Source organism: Limulus polyphemus, unplaced genomic scaffold (assembly GCF_000517525.1).
Source record: "Limulus polyphemus unplaced genomic scaffold, Limulus_polyphemus-2.1.2 Scaffold161, whole genome shotgun sequence".
Classification (NCBI taxonomy): domain Eukaryota; kingdom Metazoa; phylum Arthropoda; class Merostomata; order Xiphosura; family Limulidae; genus Limulus; species Limulus polyphemus.
The window spans coordinates 730,322-756,609 of record NW_013665771.1 but is presented as its reverse complement, the minus strand read 5'-3'; the positions used below and the strand labels follow the sequence as shown (position 1 = coordinate 756,609).

The following is a 26,288-nucleotide window of genomic DNA, read 5'->3' as shown; positions in this document are numbered from 1 at the left end:
GGGGTCGGAAGTGGTTTTTTGTCTAAGACTGAGCCATTGTTTTTGATGTTTAATATTCGCATAGAAAACCAATTTTTCATCATTGGTGACAATTCTGTCCAAAAATGGTTCACGCGCATTACGCGCCAGAAGAGACGAAGCAATGTTCACACGTTGGAAACGATGATCACCGGAGAGTTTGTGAGGCACCCAAACACCATCTTTATTGAGTTTTCCCATATTCCTTATATGTTTACGTATTGTTTCATGAGAAACATGCAATTTCAGGGCCATTTCATGAGTGTGTTGCCTTGGGTTAGATCCAACAAGCGTCTTAAGAGCATCAATATCAATTCCAATTATGATGTTAGAAAAACAAGTAGGTTCAAGAAGTCTTGATAGAAATAAATAAAAAACCTATAACTCGAGCGCTTAAGAAAGGTCCACCTTTCGAAGGCGCTCGGGTTATAGGATATTTATTCATTAATATCAATTCTAACATGTCTGCCCCTGCCATTATAGTTTTCAAGGCTAAAATCACCTGAACGAAATTTGCTGAACCATTGTTGACACTTACGAACGTTCAAAAGATTTCCATAAACTTCTTTGATATTCTTTGTGGCTACAGAGGCGTTGTTTCCCTTCTTGTATTTAAAGAGCAATTATATGCGGAATGTATGTCTCGTCGTGTGCCATCACTATATGGGATTAGAGTGTACTAAACTTTAAACGTGACATTTAGGCGGTTCGTTTAATTATTATACGTGATGTACGTTTTTTGGGGGGTGGTTAATGAAAATGTTCCAAAACGCGACATTAATTTATTGACGACCTAATATTACGAATTAATAATTTTCAGTCTGTCATTTAGTTAGCGGTCGAAGTTTGTCCAAGAAACAAAACATAAATCAGATTGTATTGTATTGTCCGTAGATTACCACTGTTCCATTGGGGGACAAGTGTAAATCATTGGCGACACATTGATAGGACGAAGAACGTTTTATTTACAGGGGTCAAACATTTCGGAATAGACTTTTCCATTATCAGCGAAGTCTGAAAACAAGTGTAAAAACGTTATATCTAAAATGACGCAACTAATTTAATCTTGAAAATAACAGGAATAAAGCTGTCACAATGATTTAGAGGCTGGACAAATATTTTTTATGATACATAGAAGTAGAAAAATCATTACCTTCTTGAGTCATCCTGACATCCAGTAAAGGTATTTTTTTTCTTTTAAGTTCAAGAGTGAAATTAATCTTGGGGTGCTGAGAGTTTAAATATGCTGGAAGTTAGGAACATGGTTAGCAGAACGAAACTGTAAAATTGTGTCATCAATCTGGCACTGGTTTGAAATCAGACGATCGGTTGTCTAACCTAATGTTCTAGCGGTGAAGGAAAAACTATTGGCTAAGGTTGGTTTTAATTTATTTCGTGGTCTATGTGTTCCAAAGAGATGCTTATATCTTCTCAATATATTATTAACTTTATGTTCACAAATATCATTCGAATTTTACTTCATTTATACTAATATTTTCATACACCTTGTTCTCAAACTTACTGAATAAGTATTCAGAAACACTCGAATCGTGCAAATAAAATGTTTTCATCCTAAGAACTGTGTTAAGGTACTTGCCACTTGGAGTTACCTAAATGTTATGAACATTTTACAAAGAAAGTCTAACTGACCACAAAAAATTGATAGAATTTGTTTGTTTATTTCGAATTTCGCGCAGAGCTTCTCCAGCTATCCGTCTATAAATTTAAAGTGATAGAGTAGAGGGAAGGTAGCTAGTAAATAACATCCACCGCCAAATGTTGGGCTACATTTTACTAACGAATAGTGGGATTGGCAGTCACATTGTAACGCACCCATGACAATGTTCGGGGATGGGATTCGAACCCGTGAACTTCAGATTGCAAGTCGAATTAATTACCTGGACAACATAATAGAGAGCTACTTGTGCCCTTAATCACCAGGATAACATAATAAAGACCTGCTTGTTCCCTTAATCACCAGGATAACATTATAAAGACCTGCTTGTGCCCTTAATCACCAGATAACATAATAAAGACCTGCTTGTGCCCTTAATCACCAGGACAACATGATAGAGAGCTGCTTGTGCCCTTAATCACCAGGACAACATGCTAGAGAACTGCTTGTGCCCTTATTCACTAAAACAAATAATAGAGAGCTTCTTGTTCCCTTAATCACCAAAACAACATGCTAGAGAACTGCTTGTTTCCTTAATCACCAGGACAACATAATAGAGAGCTGCTTGTGCCCTTAGTTACCAAAATAACATAATAGAGAGCTGCTTGTGCCTTTAATCACCAGGACAACATGATAGAGAGCTGCTTGTGCCTTTAGTTACCAAAATAACATAATAGAGATCCGCTTGTGCCCTTAATCACCAGGACAACATAATAGAGAACTGGTTGTGCTCTTAATCACCAGGACAACATAATATAGAGCTGACTGTTCCCTTAATCACCAGGACAACATAATATAGAACTGGTTGTGCCCTTAATCATCAGGACAACATGATAGAGAACTGGTTGAGGACAGATAATGTTTTTTCCTATAAGAGTCACATGAAATTGAAACTTCATAAATACCTCCTTTCCTATAATTATACATACTAGCGGTTGTTTGTGCTAGTAATAAATAATCGTAGTACCATTACCTCATTGAAAAAAATTAGAAAAAGTGAATATTTTCTAAGAAATGGATTTTTCTGAGAAGTATTGCACGGGAAACCTGTTCGGTTTATGCTGATATAAACTGTAATGTTTTTATAAATTAAAATTGGTACCCTTTATTGAAAACAAATCCAGTTTTTAAAGAACTATAGTTTTAGTACTATATTTACAATTTACATCAATAAAGATATAATCAGACTCTCACGTACAGTCGCAGTAAAAGTCGTGTTGTTATTGTGAAGAGAGTACTTTTATTTAAACTTGTGTTCTGTGATAAACAAATGTTTCCCATACCGTAGTTAAGTTTCTGTCCGAATCTTGAATACCTAAAGTATGAAATGGTTTTATGGAGCTTTGTTTGTGGTGCTATTCGATAGATGGCGTCACATTATTTCTGTAAAATGTCAATAATTACAAGATTTATATAACTTTTTGTTTTAATTTGACCTAAAGGTTGAGAAGTGTCAATCCCATTAAACTTTGATATTTACTGGAGTTATGTAGCTAATACAAAATACCCAAGCGGGCGACCCCAAATCTTGGTGGGATTAAGGTCGTATGAAGAAAAAGAAATGCAACTATATATATATTTCAAACTGGATTTTTTATTATTGTGAACCGTTAATGATTAATGAAAGGTTATCTCATGACATGAAAAGCTGCTTCTCTTATATGTAATTGTAAAAAACACAAAACGCTCATAAAAATTGCAAAACACAAAAATGTGAAACCTCAAATTTGCATGTATCTCCACATGGACCCAATGAACCTCCATACCAAATTTGGTGAAAATCCATCTAAACCCTGCAAAGTAGTTACATGGACATACAACAGACATTACTATTATATTCATATAGATTTATATGTACGTTAGATGTATATGCAGGTACATGTATATGCTATGATATTTATGTAAAACGTGCAAGATAGCATTTAAAACATATGCTGCACACACACACACAAACACATCTGCATAATCATTAAAGAGAAAAGTAATCCTATTTGGATGAAATAAATCAATTCTATGTTGACATTCATTATTTATTCAATTTAGTGACAAGTTCTGAACATTATAGCTGAAACAAGGTTACTTTATATACAATGTATTTTTCGGCAATGTATATATATATGTACACACGCACACGTTTGGATAAAATCTTCATTGTTTTACTTAAGTATAATCTTATATACTTTAACTTGACACCATCGAAATAAAATAATATGATTTATTCTTTGCAGTGATTTGTCATAGCAGCAAAGTTACTCGGCGTAAAGTTTGTAATAGCAGCAGAATAAGTGACGGTTAAGCTTTTTATGTCAGCAGAATAAGTGTTTGGTTTGTTTTAAATTTCACGCAAAGATACAAGAGGGCTATCTGCGCTAGCCGTCCCTAATTTAGCAGTGAAGAACTAGAAACAAGGCAGTTAGTCATCACCACCCACCGCCAACTATTTAGATACTTTTTTACCAACGAATAGTGGGATTGACCGTCACATTATAACGCCCTACGGCACAGATTGCGAGTCGAGCACCCTAACCACCTGGCCATGCCGGGCCCTATAAAATAAGTGACGGTTAAGCTTGTTATGGCTGAGAATGAGTCGACAGTTAACTTTGTCATGCCAGCAGAATAACGGTTGAGCTTATCATTGAATCATCAATAAGTTGACTGAAACATTTAAAAGAGATACAAGCAATAAACTAAGCAGTCAATTTATTTCAGTTAGAAGAATAAAGAATCGAAACGTTAGACAGAAACACTTCATCCTTCCTTCTAGGTTTGTATTATAAGTTCTAGTAATTGACTTTCGGCCATTCCATGAAATATTTTATAATTTGATCAATAATTGGCGTTTTCCTTAAAAATACAAACAAGCAAAGTGTTCATAGATGACCAATGTGACTGACTGAAAAATAATACAATTCATATTATTTATATCGACTTTCAAAAATTTGCTGTAATTTTTGGGAGATAAAAGAAACAGAATAACTAATTACGAGTGCTTGAACCTAATCAGAAAAGCTTCAGAATCACAAAGATTACGTGTGAATTACACATGATGGCGGGAAACTGAGAGTTTCAGCTATGTCGGGGATCGAAGTCACTTTGAGCTCGATACCACTGATCGTATTGATAACGAGGATCTTTTCTGTGTGGCTTCAAATAGCCTCGTTTCACGCTGCGTCAGATCTTTTAGCAGACGTGTTTCTCATTATCTATAATGGAATCGATTTGCAGTGTTAACTCATCCACATTTCCGATCTAGTTTTTAAAAATAATAGGCTGGAAATGAAGTGAATAATTATAATTTAAAAACAGTTAAATCGATTATTTTACAAATCAGAGCTTATACTTACAATTCGCCTAAACATTCATACTTGATACGTTTTAAAGTTAGCTCCAGAAAAAAGTACACAGCTCCAAACCTTTCTATGGCTTGTTTGTTTGTTTTGAGTTTCACGCAAAGCCACACGAGGGCTATCTACGCTAGCCGTCCCTAATTTAGCAGGGAAGGCAGCTAGTCATCACCACCCACCGACAACTCTTGGGCTACTCTTTTACCAACGAATAGTGGGATTGACCGTCACATCATATCGCCCCCACGGCGGAAAGGGCGAGCATGTTTGGTGTGACAGCGACCCGCAGATTGCGAGTCGAGCGCCCCCTAACCACTTGGCCATGCCAGGCCTATTTGCTATGGCAAAATTATCAGTCTTCAAAGTTTTCTTTTTCTTTCTGCAAACAGTACGGAATATATATGTATATATAAATGACATGTATACATCAAAATTTTAAAATGTTTACTTTAGTAACATATAAACTGAACTTTTCTATGAAAAAACCTTATCGAATGTAGGATATTAACAGGTGTTTACGAACATGTAGAACATACCTATAGATATATATCACAAATATACCTTAGCTTCTTTACGGAAGCATGAGAAAAAGGTATACAGGTGTATAACTTAAAATGTTGTAGAACTGCAACTCACACACCTCCAGTTAATTATGGACTCGTCCCAATTAATTTGCATATGAATAAATATCATGCTGCACTTTTACTTATGGATTATAAAAGTTATCAGCTACCACAACCAGCCAGTTGGAGTCAAGACATCACGAGAGAGAGAGAGAGAAAAAAAAAAGGGCTCAAAGAACTTGAGAAGAAGAATGGTTATTGGTTGGAGAGTTGAAGATACGAGTTTCCGAGACATTTCAGGTTCTGTACTCATATCCAAATCCATTGTGGATAATCTTGTTGAAGAAATGGATAAAACTCTGGATGTACTAATGCTGTCTATAATTTATCTCTCCCAGATCCACACGAACTTTGAAACGTGCTGTGAAACGAAACCGGACTTCTGGGAATCTGTCTCTAAAGATAAGAGTTCTAAAAATACAGTTATAAACGTTTTCGATACTGTTTACGTAGAGAACACCTACTGGTATACTTGTGGACACTGGAACCTATACATAATATTTATTTAAAGGTGTTTGCAAAGACAATGCCGTGTTTGAATTTCTGCATAATACGTAAAACATACCGAAACATCTGTATAACAAATAAGCAGTTATATATGTTGTATATATGTCTTATTTATACCCGTTGAATTCTTATACCCATATAACATTAACGTTTGTACATAGGCCTTACTTAGTATTCTAGACTATTGATAATGCATTGATGTATGACTTTCGGTAATACTGAATTTGTAGTGCTAATATTTAGAAACGACAGAACATGCAAATCTGTTAATCTATAAACAGAGGAAAACTCTTTGTAAATTAATTATTGATAATTCGCACTTCTTTAAACGGGCGATAAGTATTTATAACAAATGTGTACGTTATGTTTGTTTTGGATAAATACTTAAAGTTTAATTCCTTGTCAGGTATACGGGCTATAATGAGGAAATGTTGGTACATTATTGTTTTATTACAAAAGGTGTTAATTAAAAAGTACTTGTTACTGGTTAATACAAATTGTGCTTCATATACCGCACCTCAATCTTGAAGTGTGTTTTTATTTTGGATTATTATACTACTTACCAACTCTACCTGTTTAATTCATTTAGATTTTCCAACTCCTGCAATAATAACAAAACTATACTAAGAAGTAGTGGCTGAAATTTGGCTAGTTTGAAGACCTGACTACAAAGAAGTATTAAGTCAATCAGGCATTCAATATGAATGTAGACGCGTGCAGTGTTAAAAGCCACTCCGTAAGCAATATTTCAAGCTTGAGCTTATGTAGCTGCTATCAAACCTTCTCATAAGCACCGCTCGACATCTGCGTTATGCAATAAAATATGAAACATAATACATGTAAATCATTTCAAGCCTTTTTTTTTGTAGGCAACACAATAAAACCACCTATGAACCTATGTGAGGTAATAAACGTAGACTGTTTAAAAATGTTAACATATTATCTTTGAAAATACTCAAAGTGAACAGCTCTTAAAACGGTGTATAAAAACGATAGTTTAATCCCAGTTTCTTTTATTTGTTCAAGTGAACGTCTTATGTTCACATCTTTAATATACAGCTAGACGTGATGTTTCCTTTAACTTACAAGACGTGATTTTATATATAATTATTATAATCTCATTGAAATTTCATTCATTTTCTTTAAGACCTTGGACATTTTAAACGGGCCCGGCATGGTCAGGTGGTTAGGGCGCTCGACTCGCAATTTGAGGGTCGAGGGTTCGAAGCTCCGTCCCACCAAACATGCTCGCCCTTTCAGCCGTGGGGACATTATAATGTTACGGTCAATCCCACTACTCTTTTACCAACGAATAGTGGGATTGACCGTAACATTATAATGTTACGGTCAATCCCACTATTCGTTGGTAAAAGAGTAGCCCAAGAGTTGTCGGTGGGTGGTGATGACTAGCTGCCTTCCCTGTTACACTGTTAAATTAGGGACGGCTTTGCGCGAAATTCAAAACGCAATTCGATGGTCAAACAAGGACAATAATGAATATTTCATCTTCTTTTGTTTAAGCTCCAACTTATTATAATCGGGTTTGTGTTATTGTAGTGTGTTGTACTGAATCAGATAAGGCCACATCTTAATAGTGAAGCCACATGAAAAGCGTTTCGCTCTGAAGATAAAGAGAAGAACGAGATGAGCTGACTTCCAAGTCGAATTTACTTTTCTCGGGGGAGGTTTTTACTGGAAATGGTAGCATAACGATTGCCATCTGAAGTTTATCCAATCGCGGCAAATCAATAAAACTCCTACTTAAAGAAAAAGTGAACTGGCTTCATGACGTAGATTTTCTGTATACACAGATTTTTTAACTTCTGTATTATCCCGACAGAAATCAAAAGAACATATTGTACGTGAATGGGTACAGTGAACTCCAAGGACGTACCTCATTAATAACTACATTAATAAATTTCGCGTTGAATTAAGTTTTAAAAACATAAAAACGTTATTTCAATTAAATGTTCCTCAAAGACAAGATACGCCTATTTGCATTTATTGCAATATTTTCTATAATTTATATCTAACGTTTGAAATGATAAAAGTATTTCTTGTATACAAAATAATCAAAATGTTCGTTTGGAAATATCAATTTTAATAATTTTTTTAGAATATTCCCATACATGTAATAGTCAGATACGTGTTTTAATTTCCTGCTGTAGAAAATGCCACTGTCATCATTTCTGCAGAATATGAGGAAGTTTTATGACTTATTTCAAATTTTTAGTTATCTTTCATGTTAGAAATATGTCCAGAAACTACAATATGTTAGTTAGTTTGTTTTGAATCTCGCGCAAAGCTACACGAGGGCTATTTGCGCTAGCCGTCCCTAATTTAGCAGTGTAAGACTAGAGGAAAGGCACCTAGTCATCACCACCCACCGACAACTCTTGGGCTACTCTTTCACCAACGAATAGTGGGATTGATTGTCACATTATAATGCTCCCACGGCTGAAAGGGCGACCATGTTTGGTGTAACGGGGATTCGAACCCGCGACCCGCAAATCGCGAGTCGAGCGCCCTAACCACCTGGCCATGCCGGGCCAGTATGTTAGTGGGACGCTATGGACACGGTGCTGCTTCTGAATTGATAGTTGTAACAGTAAATTAGTTATTAACTGCGTCTAATAAACGATTATTGTCGTTTTTTTGTTGTTTTTGATTCACAAACAGAATTCACTTTCTATATTTAGTGGCTTTGTTTGACTGGTACGTAATACTTGCGTGACAATATGTTATTTATTTGTATATTTTAGACATTTCTGAAAAATAAAGATACATGAAAAAAAAGCCTTCGCTTAGTTGCACAGCATCAAAAATCAAACCATATTAATTAACAACATGTCTGTAGCAAGGTATACAATCAAATCATATTAACAATACGTTTTTTAATACGGTTTACAGTTAAACCTTATTAATAGCACCTTATAATGAAATAATCAATTAAACCACATTAACAACATGCTTGTAATGAATTACAAAATTAAACTATATTAACAACACATTTTTAATGAGATGTATAATTAAACTATATTAACATCACGTTTTTAAGGAGATGTATAATTAAACCACAGTAACATCACGTTTGGAATGTTAATATAATTTTAATTGGTATGGCGACAGTTATGGTCCTGTAGTGGGGGAGTATGTGGGAATATAGATCCAAGAGTCTAAGGTTCGCGTTGTCGAAAAATTGTGTTTATCTTTTTTGGGACTGTGGGTGCGTTATAAGAGCGAAGGTCAAATCCTATTATTAGTTTAGAGTAGTTGAAGAGTTGGCGGTGGGTGATGTTGACTAGATGCCATTTCTTTAATCCAGACCCCAGTGGCTCAGCCATAAGTCTGTCGGCTTATAACGCTGAAAACCGGATTTCAATGCTCGTGATGGGCACAGCACAGGTAGCCCATAGTGTAGCTCTAATCTACCTGTTCAAATATAGTAACGGCTAGTGCAGGTATTCCTGGTGTAGCTCTTTGCGAACTTCCGAAACAAACCACAAATATTTAGCATCGTTACAGACCATCGATCTGTCTAGACCAATGAATAGCTCGGAACACTACTTTATGTGTGTGTAAGACGTTTCACGGTGAATTTAATATGTTGTTTCATAGCTTTTTCCACAAACGCTTAAAAGAAATAACTTGAAAATTAACACGGGAAGAAACTCAAGCACTGTCTGCTGATATGTTGATGATGTGAGAGATTATGGTAAACTAAAGGATTAATTGTAATTACATCTATCATAAGAATAATATGTACGATCTGTTGGTATTATTGCATGGATAACGGGGTTTGATATTGGTTTCATCATCTTTTCTTTCACTTGAAATATTTCATTACCAGGGAACAATGACGTTGCACTTTCACCTTTCCACACGAGACTTTTCTTACTAAGATATACAATCATGTGCATTACACGCAGATGTATTACAAATAGTTAAGCACTACCTTTGCTGCAAGTATTAAAATATACTAAAGGCATTTAGTCCATTGATAAAGACCCCCCCCCCTAGTGGCACAACGGTATGTCTGCGGACTTACAACGCTAGAAACCGGGTTTCGATACCCGTGGTGGGCAGAGCACAGATAGCCCTTGTGTAGCTTTGTGCATAGCTAAAAACAAACAAACAAACAAATCATTTATAAAACGGTTTAAGGATTATACATCATCCTTCTCATTTATAAATAGTAAATTTGAATCGATATATTTTTCATACAATTTTTATTGGTTGTTTGGATATTTTACAGTTATATCTATTCTTGAACTAAGAATATTTTGTGACTTATAAAATTTTAAAAATAAAAATTCAAATCACGTTTGTAACAGAAAAATGTCAAAGTATTTTATGCTGGGCTCAGGAGAGTTGTTATAACAATCATTGTTCGTGTTTTCATGAATACTAAGATAAAAATAACATAAAATGTGTTCCTGCATAACGGAGCTTTCCATCTGTAAAGAGGCGGTAGAAGAAAACTAGTCATCTAAACAAAATCTGCATGAAGGTTTTTGTTGAAGAGTTGAAGGTTTCTGTTGAAGAGTTGAAGGTTTCTGTTGAGGAGTTGAAGGTTTTTGTTGAAGAGTTGAAGGTTTCTGTTGAAGAGTTGAAGGTTTTTGTTGAAGAGTTGAAGGTTTCTGTTGAGGAGTTGAAGGTTTTTGTTGAAGAGTTGAAGGTTTCTGTTGAAGAGTTGAAAGTTTTTGTTGAAGAGTTGAAGGTTTTTGTTGAAGAGTTGAAGGTTTCTGTTGAGGAGTTGAAGGTTTCTGTTGAAGAGTTGAAGGTTTCTGTTGAAGAGTTGAAAGTTTTTGTTGAAGAGTTGAAGGTTTCTGTTGAAGAGTTGAAGGTTTCTGTTGAAGAGTTGAAGGTTTCTGTTGAGGAGTTGAAGGTTTTTGTTGAAGAGTTGAAGGTTTCTGTTGAAGAGTTGAAAGTTTTTGTTGAGGAGTTGAAGATTTCTGTTGAAGAGTTGAAGGTTTTTGTTGAAGAGTTGAAGGTTTCTGTTGAAGAGTTGAAGGTTTCTGTTGAGGAGTTGAAGGTTTCTGTTGAAGAGTTGAAGGTTTCTGTTGAAGAGTTGAAAGTTTTTGTTGAAGAGTTGAAGGTTTCTGTTGAAGAGTTGAAGGTTTCTGTTGAGGAGTTGAAGGTTTCTGTTGAGGAGTTGAAGGTTTCTGTTGAAGAGTTGAAAGTTTTTGTTGAAGAGTTGAAGGTTTCTGTTGTTCAGCAACCTTTTTCTTCTCTTATTAAACCGGTGAAAGAATGATGTTTTGTTCCCACTATTTAGATAAATTCAGGGAAGAATAGAGGAGAGCAAAAAGAAAAAAAAAGGGACGATTTTTGGTGAAATGAATATTGTTGTTATTATTTTTACTTTCATGAAGATTAGCCTGCTGATTTTACAAAATATTATTCCACTGAACGATCAAATACTTTTATTATTAGATAATCAGACAGCAAAATGGATTGAAAGACCAAAACAAATAAAACGGAGAAACCATTAAAAATGCAAAGTGTAATTAATGAGGCATTAGAACATAATTCTGAAATATACAAATCTTAGTTAAAATCTAAAAGAAATCATCAGAACTTTCAAAAGTTGATTTTTACCGTCCTTATAGCACATGAATGTCCACTTTACTTATACCATCTGGGGTGAATTTGTCCCACTACCTTAAACAGTAGTACTGTGTTCAACTGGTTATACATTTAAATGAAAACAAACAGCACCTCAATATCATAAAACATATATATTTACCACACTTCATTACAGAAGTTGTTACTGTGGTGCTTCAACTTCAGATTCTTCTGATTGTGGCTTCAAGCGAACTGTCGCATTTTTCCTCTGACTACTTTTCATCTGTCTCAACATCATTTTAGATTGTTGATTCGATACTTTTTTATAGGTTAGCTACATTTTTTTCTCTCATGTATTGGATAATGACGCTACGTGACATACTTGTATCTTCACTTTCAGTCTCATCAGTAAACGATGCCAACTGAGGTTGCTCAATGGCTTATACATTCTTTCCAGCTGCTTATAGAATGTTCTGGAAGTGACGCTCTATAACTTTCCTGTACATTTCATGGAAAGGTTACGTTATAGATCTAAAGTAAGTACAAATAGGAATCAAAACACTAATAATACAAAACACATAGAATTGTAATGATACGAATTTTTGGTTACATATTGTTATAATAGTGAGGAAGGAACTGTTTGTCACAGTTGCTCTGGCTCTACCTGTGCTGAGTGATATAGACTGGAAGTGTAGTGGAATGTAAATACGCTACAGATGGTTCAGTAAACATTGTATTAAGTTAGTACATTAAAGCATTTTTCGTGATGTGGTTTAAAGTTTTACAGATAATAATAACAAAGTCTTATTAAAACACGAGGTAAAATTTTAAGGTACTTGATAACGAAAATTAAACCTTATCGTTCACAACTAGCACATTTGTTTCGTACAATATATTACTCCCCAGTGGCACAGCGGTATGTCTGCGGACTTACAACTGTAGAATCCGGGTTTCGATACCCGTGGTGGGGAGAGCACAGATAACCCATTGTATAGCTTTGTGCTTAATTACAAACAATATAAGGAGCTGTTACGCTAATCTTAGTTCTTATCATATTGTTCTTTTTATCTGTAAATGATACGCTAGCGTTATATTTAGATTGTGTTAACCCTAGTATGTGCAACGTATCTATTTATTCATTTCGGAAGGCACCTTATAAACAGAGCGATTTTCAACTGCTGTATCCCTGCATGAAGAAACAATGTAAAAATGGCAAAGTTAAGGTGTAAATAATTTTTCTTACTTTATTACATTAAATATTTATTAAAACTTCATTTTGATAAAAACACCTGATAATGCCTCTATGAATCATCAACTAAAACTAAATGTTTCAACCTTCAAGTGTTCAATTTTTGCGCTAACAAAACAGTAAACGTGCCTGTGCGCTCCCGGCATGTAATAAAAAGAGCTGTCTAACGGTGTTAAGATAATTTTTTTAATAATTGCTTTTGTTTACCATATATGGACCACGGATAATACATATTTAGTTTGGCAAATGTTCTATGTTCAACTTTAGAAAATGAATATTTAGCACTTATTAGAAGAATGATCAAATCTTAAAAACTTAAGTTTTCGTTAAACTAAAACTTCATTTATTAATTTTAGGGAGTAGGTAAAATTTCAAACTTTTAGATTGATTTGTTAATTACTTTCATGTTGTATTAATTAGAAGTTAATTTTCAATATGGAGAGCTAGATATAAGGGAGAACATTTAGTTGATTAAAATATGGCATTAATTGTTGATGTTTTTGATGTGTTTCTTTTGATCTTTAATGTCACTTGTAGGCGTAGCAAATTTCAATCCCAAATTAAAATGTGCAAGTTCTATTCTTATTATTCACTTTTTTAAAGGCATGTATTTTATATGCCAAATAATGGAATGATTGAGTAGAACCCTGCACCGATTCAACTGTTCCCAGTAATTGAGCAAGTGCATCACGCTTGTTGTACCCTAACGAGATGCATAAGAAAAGCATTTTGAACCACGAGCTGTTATCCCGTTCGTATGTAATCGATACACATAGAGTGACGTAAGAACAGGACGCCAGCAAATGTCCATGTGGATGAACGGGTGTAATTCATCATAGGAGACACCGGCGGCATCTGGTCCATGTTTGTTCCCTTCTTCTTACTGAACTGCATGGGGATATGTTTTTCCAGAACACTTAATTATTATTTCTTCTCAAGCTTGTCATCATAATTAATGAATATAATAAATCAGTGGATTATTGACACATTCAACCAATACAAGTGTGATAGTAGAGATATCGATTTCTATGATAAAAGCGTTGCCCTAAAATTTTATCACATTTATGAAACAAGTCTTTATGAAAAACAAATAACTTCATATCGTCTCAACGTAATCATCAAAAGAAAAAAAAATCAGGATGCTATCACGTGTTATTAACGGAAGGCTGATCACTGATAAAACTTTGTTTACGGTAAAATGTTTTGGCTTTCAGGAATATACAGCGGTTGAGTACGCTATATTGAAACGATTTTTAGAATCTCACGAAGTTGTTACAGTACACGTTGTTATTTGGCCATTCTATATCTGACGACATTGCACGTTGACAACAGCCCTGCTGCGTAATTTTTCACTACAAAAAGGCTCAATCCTAAGGCTATAATGTCAAAATGTTAAAAGCACACCACTCCTCCTTGCCTGCTTTACATAATCCATTTAAGATACGAGGACGGCGATTTCCCAATACTTGTTCCAACAGTTCGATCGCATAGAAATCCACAGGCATTGCACCTGTCTTCGTATGGAATAGCATGAATATTCTTTTCATTCTTCAGCTACTTGAGGTATGCGTCTGTTGAACGGATATGTCGTGAAAGTAACTTTTGTACACGTGACTTGTGTCGTTTTTGAAGATGAAAATAGATGTTATAAGATTTTTATTTGCATCTACTTTTAATGCTATTTGTACACAAAATAATTCAGCTGAATTTATGTGAAATATACGGTTGGTTGTAGGAAGATACGGTAATAACCTCATAAAGTTAAAACAGGCTTATATTATTAACGACAACACAGATTTTCAAAGTAAATTGTTTTAAATAGAATATTAGTTTGCATGTGTATTCAGCTTATTTTAAGGTAAGATTCATCTGGGTAATACTAATGCTGTAACTAAGTTCGATGAGGAATTTTTTTGGCTTCTTTAACGCTATTGTTTGCCCGCTATTTTTTATCAAGTTCGATTTTACATCTTTGAAATACATTTTTCAATTGACACTACACATAAACAGACATGACGGTGAGTGTGCAATAGGCTAATCATTTAATTGTTCCAAAGTAAGGCATTATATATTAAGATTACAAAAGTGTTTTTCCAACACTACAGGGTAGAGAAAATAAAGCCCCCTTCCCAGTGGCACAGCGGTATGTCTGCGGACTTACAACGCTAGAAACCGGGTTTCGATACCCGTGGTGGGCAGAGCACGGATAGTCCATTGTGTAGCTTTGTGCTTAACTTCTAAACAAACAAAAGAGAAAATAAATTTATGAAATGGGATTTATTTACACTTCACACGGTAAGGTAAGCTAACTGAAGAATTTACTATATTTTATATGAAAGTCTATGTGATATATTGGAAGATGTTAAAAATAAACTGATTTAGATAACGGTTTAAAAAATGTGTTCTGAGAATGATAGAAAAACACACACCTTAATTCGTACAGAAAAAGTGTTTTAAGAAGATGATTTGAAGCTAACAATGTTACTGAGCTTTTATAGCGTGCTTTGAGTCTTTCCATTTAGTCTGGATTGTTCAGCTTGATTTCACTTTTTTTTAGATAGTGTCGTGGCACTATTTTTTTAGCTTCTTGGTGCCAAATCACCGTTAAAAACTATTCACAGAACATGCGTAGATTTTTTTACAAGACGAACTTCGTGGGACCGTAAAAAAGTCGACATTGATTTATATACACATTTTTCTTTCTGTAGTTTTTTTACAAATCTTATTTACATTCATTTTTAGGCTTTACGTTTTAGTATAAATCTGGGACTTTATCAGTTATTTCAAATCACCGATCGCTGCTAGTATACTTTTGTTTGTGATATTTCGCATACAGGAAGAATATATGAAACAACTTTTTTCTTGAAGATCAAAATAAAATTGGACCACCTTGTCACTTCTATATCTGGTTTGAAAAGTTTTATTATTAATATTCTTTTCATATTGGCTGAGCGCCACCCAGTGGTTAGTGTATTCAAGGTTCCATGTTTCGCGCTCCGTTACTGCAAAAAAAACAACAACAAAAGAACAAATTGTGCTCCGCACTTTGGTGTCGTGAATACATTATGAAAATAACGGTCAACTCCCGCTATTCAATGGGTGGTATTGACTAGTTGTCTTCGCTCTAGTTTATCATGTTAAAACTAGGGACGGCCAACGCAGGTAACTTTCAGGTAGTTTAGAACAAAATTCGACAAAACAAAAAACTTAGACTTATATTCCTACCGTTAAAACTTCATTAACCTCAAATTTTCAGAGATTACCTAGAAATCGAATAGTATTTGCAATTAATTTGTGCAAATGAAAGTAGTAGATACGCAAAGTAGGTAGGTTTAACTGATTTTCGTACTTACATAAATACCAAAATAACGTACATATTCTAAAACGGTCCCAGAAGCTCAAAAGCAATCCTATTTCGTAAATAAATTTTGCGAAAAAAAATAAAGAAAAACATGAATTTTGCAGCTAGTGAGCAGACCAAGTTTTATACAGAGGTATTGAAAGTCTTTATGGTGATATGTCGTCCTAAATGTTCAGTATCTGTAAGGTCAAAACTTAAACAAAAAAGGGATTTAAGCTGGAGTTCTCTGCAGCACTTATCAGGAACGAATATTACACGAATACTTCGACAACTGTAACACCAAAAATGAAATTTCTCCGACGTATCTTTATGTCTTGAATCATAACGAGCATTAAAGTTGGGAACGTTCACCATTAAGCATATGTAAGAAAACCCTGTCCTCTTTACACATAAAGCAATATGGCCCGGTGGTAAAAAATCACATGTTTTGTTGTGAAAGTTGAAGGCTCGAATTTGACCTCTATCGAGTTAATTTTTGATAAAAATGTAAACAAACTTTTTGTTTATGTCAAGAAAATTCCCCAATAAATGCTATACAAGGTCTTACCAAACAGTGTACATGACGATTCGATGGAGATCGTATGCGAACTTTTAAATAGCAGAAATGCCGATTTATTTTTACTACTGGATTACACGCTGGCTTATTTCTGGTGGGGGAGTGGGGATTCTGCTATAGATGATTAATGGTGTAAGTTCTCAACTTTAGGGTCTCATTTCTCCGTGAAAGTACCACATATAAAAAAAAACTGTTTCCTGATTCTGATTCAGAGTATAAAGATACAGCGGTGAAATATTAATTTGAGAATATTTGGGTATTACAGTTGCCGAGGCATTCATGTTCGCTAATTCGCGCTTCAATGCAGTTTTCATTTTGTAGAATTGTAGTAAATCCCAGTTCCATAGTTTTACATCTTCAGAAAGTTTCCTCGGGTAGTATATGTCGAACTTTGCATATTTTAGCTGAGCCACTCAAGTTGTAAAACAGAATTACTTGAAATATTTTCTTTCCTTAGCCCTGACGAGAAAATACATAAAACTATAGGGTCGTTACGAATTTAAATGCACATTTTTTTTACCTAGAAATTTTAGTTAACAGTCAATAACACATTAATTATACTATATGTTTTTCAGTATAACTTGAATAATAATATCCTTTTTTTTTCAACCAAGGCGTCTCCATTTTCTTTCAGCTTGTCTCTAAATTGATTATGTTATGCAATTTACGAAATACTTGTTCATTCCAGCTTTTTTAACAAAAAATACCAGTTACTAGTAAAAAAAACACAATGTGCACCACTGGCTGCCAGACAACAACTTATTAGATAAAAGAGCATAGTGACATCTATCGTTAATGTAGATCGGTATTAAAATCATTAACAAATATTTAGTCTAATTTTCATGATTTTTCTATTAGAGCTAACAGTTTCAGATTTCGGGTTCTAATCTCTTTGTTTCCTTGAAGTTAAGTAATTATTACTCTTTTTATAAATTTAACATACCTTCAAAGATTTTGCTTACATCGAGTAAAAGTTTTCTGAAAGAATGAATTTTAGTATAAAATTAAAGATTTAACTTTAAATAGAGTTAATTAACTTTACCGTGCAGAAAGACACAAAAATATTAATCTAGCCTACTTCTAAATTCATCTAGTAGAAACAAAGATTTTTTGTTCACATTTTTACATACACTTCAACAAATTGAGTTGACAGATTCTTTAATTTTCTTTCCTGATAAAAAGCTTAACTAAATTTTTATTATTCAACGCTTCACATAGCACTCGCAGGATTTTATCTTCTTCATGATTTATACATGCAAAAGAAGAGGTTCTTCTATCTTCCAATTCAAAGAAATTCTTCTACTTTATTGAAGTCACATTATGTTTTTTCTTCCAGTGTGGAGGTTTTCGATAACGTCCTGAAACTTTGATGAAGTTTATCAAACAAGATAATGTCATCAATAATTCTTCTTTCTAGGACACGGCGACAGTCTGTACACGCCCATGTGTCAATCAAGCAACCAAGAAAATCGAAAATTGGGTTTGTATTTCATTTATATTGCTACTTTTAAGTATAAAAAATGTCGTAAAAACCGATGCGTTTTACAGAAACTAGATCCAGTACGAGAATAATTTTAATACAACCTATCTTCCACTATGTTACACAGGGATAAGACTAAGTGGTCCTTTAGATTATACTGTATTTTATTTCTGGCTATTAAGTAAAATATTCCTATCTTCCACTATGTTACACAGGGATAAGACTGAGTTGTTCTTTAGATTATACTGTATTTTATTTCTGGCTATTAAGTAAAATATTCAGAATGCTGTGATGATTCGCGAAAAGTTACTCCCATCAGAATCAAAACTATTGGGTACTTTTTTTTTTCATATACTTTGTTTGCATGTATGAACTACCACGACGACTTTGTAATCCTTAGATTTTCAGGGTGAAAACGCATAGCTCCACCTAAGTATTTAAAACTTTTTGAAATGTGCTCTGACTCAATTAACTAGTTCAACATGGGTATAAGTCGTCATATCATATAACCGACTACGAATGAGCTAGCACGTGATACGTTTTAGATTTTCTTAGGTTTGTAATGCATATATATCTGTTGTATACTGAAAAGTTATGATATTTATTAAGCGGTGAGAGATAGATAGAGAGATATATAGTAGTATAGGCTCCAGGGAGCTACACAGGGCTATCTGCGCTAGCCGTCCCTAATTTAGCAGTGTAAGATTAAAGGGAAAGCAGCTAGTCATCACCACCCACCGACAACTCTTGGGCTACTCTTTTACCAACGAATAATGGGATTGACCGTCACATTATAACGCCCCCACGGCTGAAAGGACGAGCATGTTTGGTGGGACGGAGGTTCGAACCCGCGACCCGCAGATTGCGATTCGAGCACCCTAACCACTTAGCCATGCCGGGCCGGGTGCATTATAAAAGTGACAGATAAAGCCTACTATTCGATTAGAGTAGTCAAACATTTGGCAGTGAGTGCAGTTGATTAACTGCCTTTTCTCATATCAGTTCTAAATTAATAATGGATTTGGGAAGACAACAATGGAAATGTCCAATCATATTAAGCTATTATCACAAAGTCATCCACTTTGAATGGGTAAGTATTATCCTAAAAGAACTGGCCCCCCAGTGGCACAGCGGTATGTCTGCGGACTTACACCGCTAGAATCCGGGTTTCGATATCCGTGGTGGGCAGAGCACAGATCGCCCATTGTGTAGCTTTGTGCTTAAATAAAACCAAACCAACAACCTAAAAGAACTGTATTATTAAGTCAGACCCACATGTATGCATGCGTTAAGTGACTTATGATAATCTAAACCAGATGTGTAAATTTAAAATGGATGTTATCTTCTTGGGTGAGAAAAACTTCTTCGAGACGAACAATTGGATTTCTCACATTTAACAGGATTTTTTTCCCTTTGGATGGTTAAAACGTATAATAATGAGTAAGTCTGCATATGTTAAATGAAGGTATACGAACATTAAATCCTCTTATATTTAATGGGTGTTTATTCTTTGGTAGAGTAAAAAAGTAAATCAGTTCTAGAAGATGTATTACCACTATAGTATGTTTAAAAAAAGTACAACTGTTCTAAATGATGTATTATCACTATAGTATATTTGAAAAAAAATTAAAACAGTTCTAGAAGATGTATTATTACTATAGTATATTTCAGATAAAGTAAAACAATTCTAGAAGATGTATTACTACTATAGTATATTTAACTAAAGTACTATGTCGCGACTAGTTACATGACACGTTTCGAACAGCGATGTATATACAGTTTCTGAAAGCATTGCAGCTTTAGTTTGCTCTGAGACAAAAATCTGTAACTTTTTGATAGATGTCGACTGACAATAACCTGTATCAAAATATCACAACATTAATTTTCCTCACTGATATAATTCTTGCGAATAAATCGTATATAAAGCTTTCTGATTAGTCATTCTTCTGCCTCCACACCAAAGTTTTCTTTCAATTTTGTGTAATAAAACTATGGGACTAGAAATTAAATCAAATTTATTTATTTATTCAAACTCGGGGAAGAGTTTCAGTGACATTAAACACGACTACTCTGCCAGATTAAAATGTTACAGTTATGGAAATTTCATTTCCTTGCTTTCATTGTGGCGAAATCACACTCTTCTTGTGAAATATCTTCCTCTATCGAAATTGTGGCAGTCCACAATGTCTAATTTGTATAATGATTGATCTCAGATTTTATTTAATCAATCTGAGTTTCGAAAAGCTTCTTTTTTATTACTTAAAACAAGAGTGAGCAAAGTCAGCAGAATCATTAAATTGGCAGAGGTTTTGGAAAAAAGATGATGCTAATCTGGTCTTGCACGTGTATTCCAATAAACTTTCCAGAGTCATTTTGACCATTACCTTCCTATAAAGGGCTTGAAATTCCTCTCATTATTCTGTTTCAGTTGCCTTGTTATCCGATAAGCGGACTTGGGAAACCATACAATGTTTTAATAAATCCTTTAAGTTTAGTTTTGATACGTTAGCAAAGCTGTACAGGAAACTGAACAATGAGTCGCGTTATTGCTCTTTTCGAAGCATATTTTCCACGGACTCAATAACTGTATCAATAATTTTCTTAAAGAAATTAAAAATTTTGCTGTGAATGAAGGTTAGACTATCACAACTTTCTTATGAAAAGTGTTTTATTTTTTCGTAAGCGAATGTGATGTTCTTGCAGAAAGTTTTTACTTTTCCCATTTCTCTTTCAAGTTCCTTTGTATCCACCGATAGCTTTGTAAAACCTCTAGTCGTTTACTGATTGCGGAATAACTCGAGACAAATCAAAATCGCTTCTTGTTTCATAGCGAAATTGATTTCCATACAGTACATCTTCCCATACCGCAAGTCTAATCATATATTTAAAGTTAATATTGGTAGGGATTGCTTTGGAATATAACTTTATGTGCTCTTCTAAGGGCGGAGTCTTCTGCAACTGAGACTAGCGCGTGTCGAAGTCCTCTTCCAGGTCATATCAGAGAGCACAAACAAAATAATGTCTACTGTACTATCTCGTGGTGTTCAAAGGTTTCATAGTTAACTAGGAAACATCTTGTAGCAATACTTTCCAACGATGAATTAAAGCAGCAACAACAAAAAATAATAAAAATGCACATACTTTGAACCAAGTCAGAGAACGTCATTACCTTGATGCAACAGTTGGCTTCACTGTTCAATACGATTCATGGAGTGTACATTGCATGGTACAAAAAATTGTGAGAGTAACAAGTACATCTAATTATTTTTTGAAGATTATTGATCTTGTCTTTCATATTTTTCTTCATCGTGATATTCTTGGCTTTGTAAATCTTCCAGAGACAACACCATTTCCCCAAGTTCGCTTAAGATTTCAGTGATACTCGTAATATTTGTCTTTCAACAGAGAAAAATCGAAAGAAATATTCATTTATATTGACTTCTTCATCTTCCGTCATGGATGCATCAGTAGCTGTGACAAATCGAAGCCCGGCATGGCCAGGTGAATAAGGCGCTCGACTCGCAATCTGAGAGTCGTGGGTTCGAATCTCCGTCCCACCGAACATGCTCGCCCTTTCAGCCGTGGGAGCGTTATAAAGTGACGATCAATCCCACTATTCGTTGGTAAAAGAGTAGCCCAATAGTTGGCGGTGGGTGGTGATGACTAGCTGCCTTCCCTCTAGTCTTACACTGCTAAATTAGGGACGGCTAGCGCAGATAGCCCTCGTGTAGCTTTGCACGAAATTAAAACAAACACACAAACAAACAGACAAATCGAATGGTTATTATCATCTGTTATATGTGGATTATGTCTGAATACAGTGAGCAGCATTCAATATAATCTGGTTTTTGTTATAAAGCAATTGAACCTGCTCATTATGGACACCCTTTCTTTGATTGTACTTATGTATTTCTTGCATGTAATTCTTCTGAGGTGTTATTCATGACACGATCAGACATTTCCAAATATTCAACAACTATTATGAATGACTTCTAAAGACTTCCGTGAACTCTTATTTTGGAAACGTCTTTTCAATTACAGCTTGCAAATGCTCGATCACTTGTTTAATTGAACGCATATTTTCCATAATATTATTTGGTTCATTCATTATCAATCGAGATTCTAATTATTTTTGCCATCGAAATGTTTTCAACTGATCTACTGACTCTTGTGATTATTTCCCTTATCTTCTTTGGAAAAGTCTGCAGCTATTGGGATCACTTTGACCAACACCTTTTCGTACTTTTCAGTCAATTTTTGGCCATTCACCTAGATCATCCAAATGAAATGCAAATATGATTTTGCTTTCTGGGTGACTTTTCTCTTTACAGTTGGTTTTATTAATGGAAGATTGTAACACTTGTTTTCTTTTCGCTAATTTTAGTAGCAGTAATTTCTTGACTCGTTCTAATGGTAGTCTTTTCCAATTTCTTTTAATGTCTCGCGTTGCAAAAACCCGAAAAAAAAACAACATTCCCTTTCTTTTCCAAATCTATCACTTCTTATGTTTGCCATTCTGATATTGAACAGAAGAAAGATGGCGCCTTCCACCAGCCATGCTTCCCACTCACTGTCCTTATCTGCTTTTGAGTTATTGCTGGTTCTTTTAATAGTCACTCTTTTTTTTTCTATTTTGTTCAAACATTTATTATTTTAAAAATAACTGTATAATAATATCGTATTTTGCGCGCTTTATAAAAATACTTCTAGTCTATCGATACAGACGCTGTGTGTCATATTTCCTTAAGATTGCGCCTACTGACAGTGACCGAGTCACTAACATGGTTTCCTATCCTCAAGAGGCGGTAGAACTCTCAGTCGTGTAGAAATATCGTTCTGAAATGATGAGCTGCCGTAACTATCTCGGTGTCCTAACAGGAAATTAGATTAACTATGCTTTTAGTTGAATTCTGTCATGAAGATAAGATTATCAGTCCACTTTGAAAGACCAGTAAAAATCGTATCAATTTGTTTGAAAAACAATCACGTTACCAATAGGTGGCGCTAAGTAGAAAAGTCGTTTTAAATTAAACGAGATGTGGAAACCAAGGTTGACTGAAAGTCATACCACGGGTTACCTACAGATCAGTTCTCTTCTGTTCAAACATCTTAAACATAATAAACAATTGTATCAGTTCTAAAACTAAAACTTGCTGTGAAATAACTATTTCATCGCAGTCAAATGTGCAAATACAACGAATGTATACACACAAACTTACACTGTTCTTAAACAGAAAACCTGATTAGTCAAACAATACAATATTATGAAATTCTTTAGACCTGAGTGTGGAAGAATACTTCTTAAAATAGAAATTGTGTTTGTGATCCTAGCATAAGATGCAAGCCTAAACCCAAAACGTCGCGCAGTTAAAATGTTAGTTTTATTTCAATGATTATTCCTATTTGTGTAGGTTAATTGTTAAAATTAACAAAATACAATTTAATTTATTGTTGGTTTTAGGTTTACATCTTCCAACAATACATTCTGCTTGACTGTTTGTTTTAGCACAAAGCTACACTATGGGCTGTTTACGCTGTGCCCTCTGTGGCGATCGAACCCCAAGTTTTAGCGTAATAAGTCATCGAGCTTATTACTGAGTCATAACAACAAATATAGTTTAGGTTGACTTACATAAGATTTAAAAGAATGCTCATCAGTTATGGTCAAAAGACCAATAATTTGAACAATGAAATATCTCTATCAATTTTTTCGTTTCTACGATAAAACAAGAGAAACGCAGTTGCAGAGCGTATCTTTAGAACGCAATCTCAACGGATGATTGAAAGGCTAATAACGCTCGATCACAAAGTCTGAGGAACTATTACGCGAAGAAAAAAAACAAGAAAAACGATAAAAGAATCTATTTTTACAAATTGTATGAAGAGTTAATTTACAATAATATAATGAAATAATAAACACCACCGAATTTTGGAGAGCTGTTACAGTTACAATATAAATTGATATGTATAATTATGATAAACGTAATTTGTATTGTTGATGACTTCGGCTCAACTGTTTTCATTTTCAACAATTAGGATGTAGAATAATGACATTTTTACCTGTAGGAAGAATAGTTTGTTTGTTTTAGATGGTTTGCGCAAAGCTGTACAAGGGATATCTGCGCATATCCGTCCCTAATTTTGAACTGAATAGACTAGAGGGAAGGCGACAGCACCCATTGTCAAATCTTCTCTGACCGAACTGTGGAATTTGACCGCCGCTCTTATAGCGCACGCACGACCTCAAAATGGAGAGTGCATTTTTACAGCAACGGGACGCGAACTTTGAACTCTTGGATTTATATTTCGGGAGCGCCAGCTAGTAGATCACGCCCTACTCAGGAAACTGATTTAATCGATGATATGAGACTATAGCATTGTTATAACTTATTGTTATAACCATGCTTCGCTTATTTGTTGTAGCACTTGCAATTCATTGTTCATATAAACGTGTTAAAATTCATCCACAATGAATTCTAAAACCTGGAAAATAACAAGTCAATATAAAATTCGTTAACATGACGGCTACAAGAAATGTCTTTTGAGTATAAATATAGTATTCATAAAATAGTCTAAACAAGGAAACAATGACCTCCCGTCTTTATATGTTTGTTTTGTAGTAATTAATATTAATAAATAAATAATTTGCTATACATTTGAGTTAAATAGATTGATTTGTGTGCCCATAGTGGAAACAAATCCTTATATTAAGGTTATACAACCTTTAAAGTTCATTATGTAATTTAGTCACAAGTTAATGTGGTTACTATTAATAAAAGTACCAGTTATTCGTGCTGTTCTACTAGTTAAAACATTGAAGTTTTAATACAAATAATAACCCATCGCTTTTATATTACTTATAATTTAAATTTAAGTGAATTTTTTCAATATTTTTATAATTACTGGTCAAATTACGAAGTTAATCATTAGTGAAACCTCCACTTGGTTCATCTGTTCAAATAAGCAAGTGGGTGAATTTTTGTTGCTATTTGTTGTTTTCATAGGATGAAAATCCAAAACATTGAAATAATCTTGCATAGGTTAATAGAAACAAGCATTATTTTAAAAGTGCTCTTGTTGCTGTTTTGTGGTAATTGCGAGTTGATAAATGTTTAGAGCATTTCATCTAATATTTTTATGATTACGTGTATGCGTTAATGTAATTAACAAAGAAACAGGTTTATAAACTCTAACCGTCTTGCAAATGGCATTCAATGCTAATGCATTCTATGAAATTCCCGAGTTACATAATCTCTCTGGTCGAATGATAGCAACAACAAAAACAAGAGTTAGAAAAGCTTGAGAGCTGGCACGTATTAGTAATCGCTTCACGTGTCAATAGTCGGATCAGTATCTGCAGAGATTCAGGATCTACCAGTCGAAAAGAAGGAACAAGTGAGTAAGCTCGTAAAGAGTAAGTGTTAATAGCTAACGATTTTTGTTTCTGAAAATGTAGTTATAGCCTGTGCGAAGATAAAATATTAGATTAATTTTATCTTTTAGCTTTCAGAAAAGATTCTCAAGAGAGCTTCTTGCTAGTAAAGCATTGAGAGGAGGGAGCTGTTGTTTCGTCTCAGAAGATAGAAATCGTAGTTTTTAGCTATTTAATTTTCGAAAATAAAATAAACATAGATATATTTTACTTGGTTAGCCTACAGTTACGATAAAGTATAAACATAGGTTTATTACATTTGATTAGTCTACAATTACGATGAAGTGTAAAAGTAGATTTATTATATTTGGTTAGTCTACAGTTACGAAAAATAAAAACGTAGGTTTATTATAGTTAGTTAGTCTAGAGCTAAGATCAAGTAAAAACACAGATTTATTATATTGGGCAAGTGTATAGGCACGGTAAACTATAAACATAAGTTTATTATATTTGGTTAGTTTACAGATACGAT

At 34.3% G+C, this 26,288-nt stretch overlaps 1 protein-coding gene across 3 annotated transcripts in view; it reads right to left on the bottom strand.

The window, feature by feature from the left end:
* Window positions 1-26,288, bottom strand: part of LOC106476939 (glutamate-gated chloride channel-like) — a 166,805-nt gene that overhangs the window by 36,692 nt on the left and 103,825 nt on the right. Inside the window, exons 1-2 of one of the 3 annotated variants that reach the window (XM_022381417.1) lie at window positions 17,580-17,585; window positions 12,403-12,407 (exon numbers count right to left, since the gene is read on the bottom strand). The exons of the other annotated variants lie outside the window; for them this stretch is intronic. The gene's annotated coding sequence lies outside the window, so the exon portion shown is untranslated. Of the gene's footprint in view, window positions 1-12,402; window positions 12,408-17,579; window positions 17,586-26,288 lie in introns of those variants that run through there. 3 annotated transcript variants of the gene reach the window in all.